Source organism: Furipterus horrens, unplaced genomic scaffold, assembly GCF_987537825.1.
Source record: "Furipterus horrens unplaced genomic scaffold, mFurHor1.1.pri manual_scaffold_4, whole genome shotgun sequence".
NCBI classification, from domain to species: Eukaryota; Metazoa; Chordata; class Mammalia; order Chiroptera; family Furipteridae; genus Furipterus; species Furipterus horrens.
This window is the reverse complement of record NW_028327174.1, coordinates 173437161-173446704: the sequence shown is the minus strand read 5'-3', so window position 1 is coordinate 173446704 and position 9544 is coordinate 173437161.

Below are 9544 nucleotides of genomic sequence, written 5' to 3'. Positions count from 1 at the left end.
AACAAAAACTAAATGAAAAAGAGGAAAACTGCTTATACATAATGAAGACTTCTTACTAAAGCCTAACAGTACATATTGTTTTCAGTGGTAAAACACTGAAACAACCTAAATTAAAATAAAAATTTAGATAGAGCCCTGACTGGTGTGGCTCCCAGGTTCTGCAGCCCAGGTTCCGTCCCAGGTCGGGGTCTTATGAAAGGCAACCTATCAATGTTTCTCGCTCACATCGATGTTTCTCACGCTCTGTTTCTCCCTCCCTTCCCCTCTTTCTAAACATGAATAAATAAAATCTTTTAAAAATTTAGACAGGGATGCCTATCATCCTTATTATTTAACATATCTTGGAAATTTTACCAAATGCAGAAAGTGAAGAATATAAATTATGATTATCTGAAAAGTTATAACACTTTTTTTGTGGATATGATTGTACTATCAGAAAATTCAAAAGACTATAGTAAAAAACTCTGGTAAAAAGTATAATTTGGAAAGTTGACTGGATAAAAGATAAATATAACAAATATAAACTGCTCTTTTCCTACTCTAGCAATAGGCATCTCAAATTGAAAATCAGAAAAATATTCAATTTACAGTTACAGAATTATAAAGTCTTAGGATAATAACAATTAGTCACTTTGATGCCATATACTATTGTAAGCACTTTGTATTAATTCAATCAATCCTCACAACACTCTCTTGAGATAAATTACTATCATTTATTATTATTATTATTATTATTATTATTATTATTATTATTATTATTTTAGAGAGAGGGGAAGGAAGAAAGAGAGGGAAACATCACCTGGGGACCTGGCCCACAACCCAGGTATTTGCCCTTACTGGGAGTTGAACCAGCAACCCTTTGGTTCGCAGACTAATGCTCAAGCAACTGAGCCACATCACCCAGGGCTTGTTATACTTATATTACAGAAGACAACACTGAGGAAAGAAAAGATTATGTGATTTACCCTAGATCATTAGCTGGTAATATGCTAAGAGCTGGGACTGGAATCATGGCAGTTTGGCATTGAGACTATTCTTGTAATCACTATATTAGAGTATTACAATTTTTAAAAATTGAGATATAATTGACATATAACATTATATTCATTTCAGATGTACATGATTCAATATTTGTATATATGACAAAATGATCACTGCAATAGTCTAGTTAACATCCACCACCACGCAGTTACACATTTTTTTTCTTGTGATGAGAACTTTTAAGATCTACTCTTTTAGCAAATTTCAAATACACAGTCGTCGTCGGCAGCCGTCCGTCTCGAGAGACGATGGTGTAGCTTCTTCAGAGTCTATCTGCACCGCCAAGAATGGCTGTGCAGTCCGACTCGGGAGTGACATGGTATCTGTCTCCTCCCGTGTTGAATCGACATCTTGCGATGACGCTGAAGCTACAGAGCCTGGGCAGGGTAATATGGAGGGTCTGCTGTTGCCCATGCAGCAGACCCCCCCTCTCTTCGCAGCTGAAGGGCCCAAGGGAAAGACGGAGTCGATACAGCTTGGGTTCAGGTGCGCCGCAGGAGTTGCCGGTGTTGACTACAACGTCAAACCGCCTTAGGGACTCCGGCTCCGGATTTTCTGTCGGGGTTTACTCCCTTAGCCTTTCCCCTGAAGAGGTATGCCGCAAGGCAGCGGAGGTTTTTTGGAGTCAGAGTTTTCCTTCTCTGATGTACAGTACAGTATTAGTAACTATAGTCACCATGTTGTACATTACATCCCTATGACTTGTAAGTTTTATAGTATGTAAATTAAATCAAGAAACACATAATACTCATATAAAGTTTATTAAAAGACATAAAGCTAGATTGGACAAACAAAATCAACCATTTCCTTGGATGGGAAGATAAAAAAGTAAATTCTTCAAAAATTAAAGTATGTATAGTTAAAATAATTCTAATTAATATCTTTTAAAAAGTCAAGAAAAAATATTTTAAGAGAAAGGAATAAATTTGCCTTACCAAATATCAGAACATGTTTATAAGGCCATGTGATCAAATCAGTAGGTAAAGGGGAAGAAATTGACCAGTGGAATAAGTCAGGAATCCAAAACTAGGTGTTCGTATATATAAGAACATGGCAATTCAGCTCATTGGGAAAAGGAAGGCAAACATAATACATGGTCCTGGAACAACGGGGTGTCCTGACTGAATGCCTACTCTGTGCTAGGACTGTGCAGTGGTAGGGCTTGCATTCCAGTGGAGCAGTGGAGCCTGCTAGGTAAAAGCACAGCTTCTCTTGCAGGACATTGACATCATCAAATCTGGAGGCAGGTGGGGCTGACTCAGGTTCCAGAATGTCTTCATGGCCTCTGCCTTATCCCCACTCCCCCACTTCCCATCTGCCTTCTCTTCTTGACTTCCTGCCTTGCAGACTCCAAGCTCCAGCATTAGAAGCAAGGACAGCAGCTTTTCACAGATTGTTTAACCAGTTCTTACAATTGCATAATTGTGTAAGAGCAATTCCCTGTAACAAATCTCTTAATCGAAAAAATAATGTGTGTATAAGTATAGGTTTATGCATATCCTAATGATCTGCTTCTCGATTCAGCTGTTTATTATTGAGATATAATTGATATATAACATTGTATGAGTTCAAGGTGTACAACGTATTGATTTGATATATTTATATATTGCAATGTGATTATCACCATAGATTGGACACCTCTATCATATCACATAACTGTCATTTCTTTTATGTGGTGAGAACAGCTTGATTGAGCCTTGACCGACATACTAGATGAAGGACATACAAATAATCATTGTTATCCTTTCCACTTTCCTTTAGATTTGAAATGTTCCAAAATAACACTATTGGGGGAGAAAAATATGTACAAAGGATCTAGTAGCAACAGAGTAAATCCAGTTGGCTAACAAATGAAAATATGTTCAAATTCAGTAGGAGTCAGGGACATGCAATTTAATGTAATAATGAGATATCACTTTACATTCAAGGTGGAAAACTGGGGCTCAAAACCATTGGGAACTCTGAGAGCCAGTGTATCATGTGTCCTCAGAGTTACTTACCCCGCCCCCTTCAGGGTTGAGGTTACTGGTGTGTTTATACCAGTTCCCACCAGTAATTGGTTGAGAGCTGCTCTGGGGGAGGCCACTTTTGGTGACCATATATTGGGGTAGAGCCACTTGCCAGAGAAAAGCTGCAGGCAGAGGTGCTGGCAGTTGGAAGTGAGACTGATGCGTACCAATTGGTAAGGCCTGAGTGGACAGGGATGGCTGAGGCAATGAGTGCTTGTGCATTGCTCAGATCCACTCATGTCCCTCATCAAGTTTAGGCTGTTACTGCTTCTTTAAGGTCACAGTTTCTTTTCTTTCTTTTTTTTAAATATTGTATTGATTTATGTTTAGAAAGAGGGGAAGGGAGGGAGAAGAGAGAGAAAGAAACATTGATGTGCAAGAGAAACAATCTGTTGCTTCTCACGCACCCCAAACTGGGGACCTGGCCTGCAAGCAGGCATGTGCCCTGACTGGGAATCCAACCAGCAACCTTTCCATTCACAGGCTGGCACTCAGTCCACTGAGCCACACCAGCCAGGGCTAAGGTGACACTTTCTTAAAAGAGGAGGAGGAAGGAGAAGAGGAATAAAAACTTACACACCAGGAGGGTTAGTGGGACAAGCTATAATCCCCACTGCTGTGATTGGCTCTAAGGCTGCAATTGAGAGTCTTCATTTTCTTCCACTACCATCTCTACTAGATGCTGGTCTAGATGACTTGCCTGGTGGGTAACCCAGACTTGCATCTCCTGAGCCCTCATTACTGTGCCCTTTTCAGACTGTGGTAGCTGCAGTTGCCCATTGTGGATAGTGTAATCTGTCACTGGGCACGGAGCCGCAGGAGGCACCCGTGAATCCCCTCGCATGCAGATATGTTCAGTCTGCTCATAATGCAGACCAGCCCTATCTCCTCATGATACTCAGGTTCAATCACCCCTGCCAGGACGATCACTCCACTCCAAGCATGTGAGACAGGAGGAGCCAGGCGCAACTGCTAAGTATAGAGGACTCTACTCTGTGGATGGGTGGAGATGCTATGCAACCTTTCAACTTCAGTTTCCACTGAGAACTGAGTGGTCATCTCCATATGCTCCCATTTAAATTCCTCAGGATGAAAATTTGATAATCCCTGATTTCCAGGCCAGGACGCCCCATAAGCCACAGACTTTGAGTCATTTGCCCAATCAGCTGAGGTCCAAGGGGTTGAGGGTCACATAACACAATTTGTGGGGTCTAGGGCTGCCTCAACAGGGGTTCTCCCCCCTCCCCCCCTTAAAAGGGGCTTTTGGTGTGGCTGGCACAATATGTGATATGTTTAGCAAAGGTGCTGTAACAAACAGCCTTTTGTCACAAGCCCTCCTAGTCACGTGATTAGTTCACAATCAGCTTACAGTCTACTGAGCCCAGTCTCCTAATTTGTACAATAAGTGGGCTGGACTCTGAAATGCCTGATTGAGGTGGTTGTGCCGCACACACCCTAGGCTTGGTTGGAAGCTGCTCTGTCCAGCAAAGTCTTCGTGACCACGGCAGAACAAACTTTTACCCAGGACACTTTATTATGTCTGGGGGAAGGAAGGTGACTGCTCTCTCTAGTGGAGAACAGCGATTTGACCTTCTTCCCTCCTGCCTTTTATTGAGGATATACATGAGAGATACAAGGTCAAGATTCATGAAACATCAATAGTTTGGAGGCGTTAGGATTACAGTTGACAGTAACAGATTACATGTACTAGTACAGAGGGTACAGTGATCAGTCTGTGTCAGGGTCTATCAAACATCTTGACGCCACACTGGCATTAGGTGTAAGCTTTCATACATTCCTTGCTAGAGATTGTTTATGTTATATTATAGATAAAGAAAGCAGAGCAAGTTCTAAAGCATAAAAGCATAATAAGCATTTTTCAAATCTAATTCCCATGGCAACCCTCTGAGTGGTTTTCAGTCATGTTTCACACGCAGCCTTATGTTGAGACTTAAAGACAAGCACAGCCAGAATGCCGGCAGCAGTCATGCTCAGGCTGGGGCTACAATTCCCTAAACCACGAGGAGCGGTTCCCTACACCTGCAAGTTTCCTCTCCCCTCAAACTTTTGTCCATAAACTATTGTTAAGCCAGACTCCCTTCATCCCATGCTTCTGTTTATTTTCGAACTCAAAATTTCATTTTTTAAATAAATGCTGGCTGTTATTATTTACCTTTATTACAGTTCATTCTGTGGTTTGGAACCATCATTTTTGCCTAGCGTTTGACTCTTGAGGTTTCCTTTTGGTGTATTTGCTTATTTTTTTTTTAGCTCTGTTCCATTAGCATCTATGAATGTGGTTTTGATGTCACTATTCAAGATAGGACCAAGGAGAAGCCTGCGTCAAGTCACTGGAGACCTACTGACACTCTTTGGCTTCCATAATCAAAGGGGTGTAAATTTCCTTCATAGTGCCAGGAGATGGCTCACAGTTCTCCCTCTTGACTCTGAAGCTACTGACAGACTTGAAAGGATGCTTTTGCTAAAATCTACACCTACTATATATCTCCAGCAGTCACATCCTGACTTATGTCAGACATTGTTGAGACAATCCCGTATTTTAGATAGGAACTTGTGGCTTGCCCAAAGTGACATACTATGGCGAGGGGTGGCTTCTTTATCCATAACATCATGCTCTTTCCTTTACATCTTACTTCTGCAGTTCAGGAAACTGATCCACTGATGCTATAGTAAATTACTACAAATTTAGTGGCTTAAAAGAATATATAAGTTTCTCATCTTCCAGTTCTGTTGATCAGAAGTCTGACACAGGTGTCACTGGACTAAAGTCAAGGTGTTAGCAGGGCTTTCTGGAGGCTCCAGCAGAAAACCTGTTTCCTTGCCTTTTCCAGTTTCTAGAGGCTGCCTGCATTCCTTGGCTCACGGTTCCTTTCTCTACCTTCAAAGCCAGTTACTTGGGTGGAGTCCTTCTCATGTCAAATCTCTCTGCCCTTTCTTCCACAGTCAAAGCTCTTTCTTCCCATGGTCCTGAAAGCTTTTCCCTTTCAAGGTCTCCTGTGATTAGATTGGGCCTACCAGGATAAAACAGGATGCTCTCTCCATTTCAAGGTTCCTCACTTAACCAAATTCACTTTTTGTCAGGTGAAGTAACTTATTCACAGGTTCTGGGGACTGCAGTGTGAACATTTTGGGGAGGCCATTATTCTGCCTACTATGCCCTACCTTTAGACTAGGGCCTCCTGGAATCATTGGGTTAAGGTAATAAAGACAGATGTAACCTGACTTTCAGGGTTTTGGGAGACTTCCTTGACTTCCTGATGTTGGCTGCGCTTCACCAAAGTTTATCCAAATGACTTCTTTAACACAGCAAATTAAATATATACATATATATATATATATATATATTTACTGATTTTAGAGAAAGGGGGAGAGAGAGAAACATTGATTTGTTCTTCCACTTATTTATGTATTAATTGGTTGATTCTTTTGTGTGCCCTGACTGGGGACTGAACCTGCAAACTTGGTGTACTGGGACGCTCTAACTAATTGAGCTATCTGGCCAGGGCTAACACAGCAAATTCTCTTCTCTGATGCCCTGGTAGTTGGGCTTCCTTCTCTTGTCGCCTTAACAACCCATTCCCTGTGATAAGCAGCAGAGGTTAGGAGAAGGCAAGCAATACGCTTTGGTATTTGTCCTCTAGGATAACATGATATTATGGTCCCGGAAAAGCTGTATAGCACTGGCCCCTTGGTTACCCAAGGACTTATTTTTTCATTGTTTGGAGAGAGAGAGGAAGGGAGAGAGAGGAACATATGCCTCCCATATGTGCCTGGACCAGAGATCAAACCCACAACCTAGGCATGTGCCCTGACTGGGAATTGAACCCATAGGTTATGGATGACACTTAACCAGCTGAGCCACACTGGCCAGGGTGCCCCTCAGCTCTTAAAAGCCCCAGGTGTTCCTGACATTTGGGCAGGCAGATGCAGCTCAAAGTTATAGGAGTGCTTTGTGATGTCCAGTTTTGAAAGGTAATGGGTACCAATATTGCAGAGTCCCCATCTGACACACATGGGGAAGGAGAAAGATCCTGCTCTCATCCCTGTCTACAAAAGAGGGTCACAGACAGTCTAGGATGTAAGGGAATGCAGACTGTCATAGGAGATGTATAAGAGCTAAAGAGGAGAGGAATATAGACCAAGCCTCCCTAAGATAGCCAAACCACTGTGGGTTTGGTAAATCCCAATTCCACTGGGCACCCTCCCTTCTGAAGCCTCTCTAAGGGTCAAGGTATGTATGCAGCATGCTCATTGATTCTTATTTGAGCACATACTGGAAGCTTGATTTTGTCATTTTACCAGGCATCCAAGCCATGTTCACTTGCATTTGGTTCTGAAAACTGGGACATTATCTACAGTTTAATGCATTCCTATAAGTGCTCCTGCAATTGATTTATACACATGCTGCCCCCACCCCTGTACATCACCAACACAAGTACCCGGACTGCCCCCTCCCACCCCCTGCCACCTGCTGCGCTATACTCCCACTCAATCTCACAGTCCTCTGAGGCCCCCAGGGAGTCACCAACACACATCACTCTGTTATGTGGGTGAGGCCCTGATTGGGTGCCTGGGGGAGGGGACTGGGTTGTTGGAAACTTTAATTAAGCAGGGACAGTTAACAGCTGCAGAGACACCTTAGAAAATAGTGAACCGTAAAAAGGAAATATTTGTAGAATCTGTTCCTATGACCTTTTAAGATTTTTCTGAAAATGACCGGTCATTCCCTGGCGTGGGAAAAAAAATAACAGCTATCACAGACACCCTTTAGCCCATCAAATCCTTTGTGCTTAATTCTGTGGCAGGCCTCAATGCTCACCTCACACAGACATTCCTAGGAGATCACACAGACCTAGGGTTGTGGGTGTGAGCACTCACACACACACACACACACACACACACACACCTGCCTCTCCCTGAGGGACATCCCTCGGGTGATAAATGTGCACTTCTGCCTCAGCGGACACTGTCTGGGGCTGGCTGGGTGCTGCTGTCGGGCAGAGTCTCAGCAGACCCACAGGCCCGTCACAGCGCTCCTCCACACACCACTAACCGTACACTACAAGCTGTTCGCGTGTGGTGAGGAACTCTTTCCTCCTCCCTGTTCCTCCCTGCAGCTGCAGGGTTGTGTTTCTGAGGGGGCGGATGTCACCCACTAGGGGTGGGTTTTTTCCACCCCCGTACCTTGTCCTGTCCCAGCTTCTTCCCACCCCCAGAAAGAGGCCTTTTTGGGGTTACATTCTAGGTCATGTCCTGGTAAGAGAATCAGAGAGCACCTCTCAACAATTGCTCAGTAGCCGCCTTCATCCTCCCCTGATTTTCCTCTCCTCCATCATCAGCCAGGCCCTCATCATTGATAGGGGGCTCTCAGCCCCTGGTCTTCCCCCATAAATGTCCCCTTTTCCTTGGGGCTGGGTGTAAAGGGACAATGTTGGGACTTTCTAAAGGAAGGGCTTTATTAGTAAAGTAAGAAAGAAACCAAAACCAAACCAAGAAGATATCAAAACCTCAGCTGGTCCAGAGTCTGCGTGCTCAGCACCCAGCTGCTGCTTCATTTCTTTGCCTCCTTCCCATTGTCTAAGAAGCTGCAGACCTTCTTCATCCCTAGGCAACTCCTTTGCTTGCCTGCTCCCTGGCCACCCTCCCTGCCAAGGGTGCATGAGGCATGAGCAGGCTTTTCCAGAGGAGCACACGGTGGGGTTGCCCTCATCCTCACCTCCAGCCCAGGCCTATCCCAGAGCCTCTGCTTCTGGGGACTCAGCTTGCTGAATCCGGCTCAGATGTTGGGACACAGGAGATGCCATGAATCCAGCAGGGGGCAGGATGGAACACTGAAGGGGTCAACTGGTCACAGGTGTGATGAGCAGGACAACAAGGGTGGAAGGGGCCAGGGAAAGGCAGTGAAGAGGAGTCCGGGGGTGTTTTCAAAGGAGAAACAGTGTGGTCCCAGGTCTGCTGCATCCTCCAAAGGCTGCAGTTCCCAGGAAGGGTTTTGGAGTGAGACTTCCTGTGTGTGGGATCCTCAACAGCACTGTGGACCTACAGCAGGAGGGGAGCTGGGTCCACCCTGAAACCCCCTAAACTGATGGGGAGATGACCCCACAAAACCCAGGACCCTTTTCTGAGAGCCAATACCTGCTGGAAACCCCAGGATGACAAGGAGCTAGGGCTCCATACTACAACCCCCAATCTGGTGTGGAAGATAAAGCACCTCCCCCATCCCTACCCCCATGCCAGCAATGATTGGGAAGATCCTCTGGGATCAGTTGGGTACAAAAGAGCTCTGATTACACAGGGAAAGCCTGTGGAAGAGGCAGCCAGGAGAGGAGCCACAGGGCAAATCAGGGAAGATGATCAGGGGATGCGCATTTGGAGCCCAGCACTGCCAAAGTGGGTCTGGGATACATGAACGTGGAGCGCAGAGAGAACACAGAGACAGGCCTGAGTAGTGGCCCAGTGTACCCCCAGCCTTG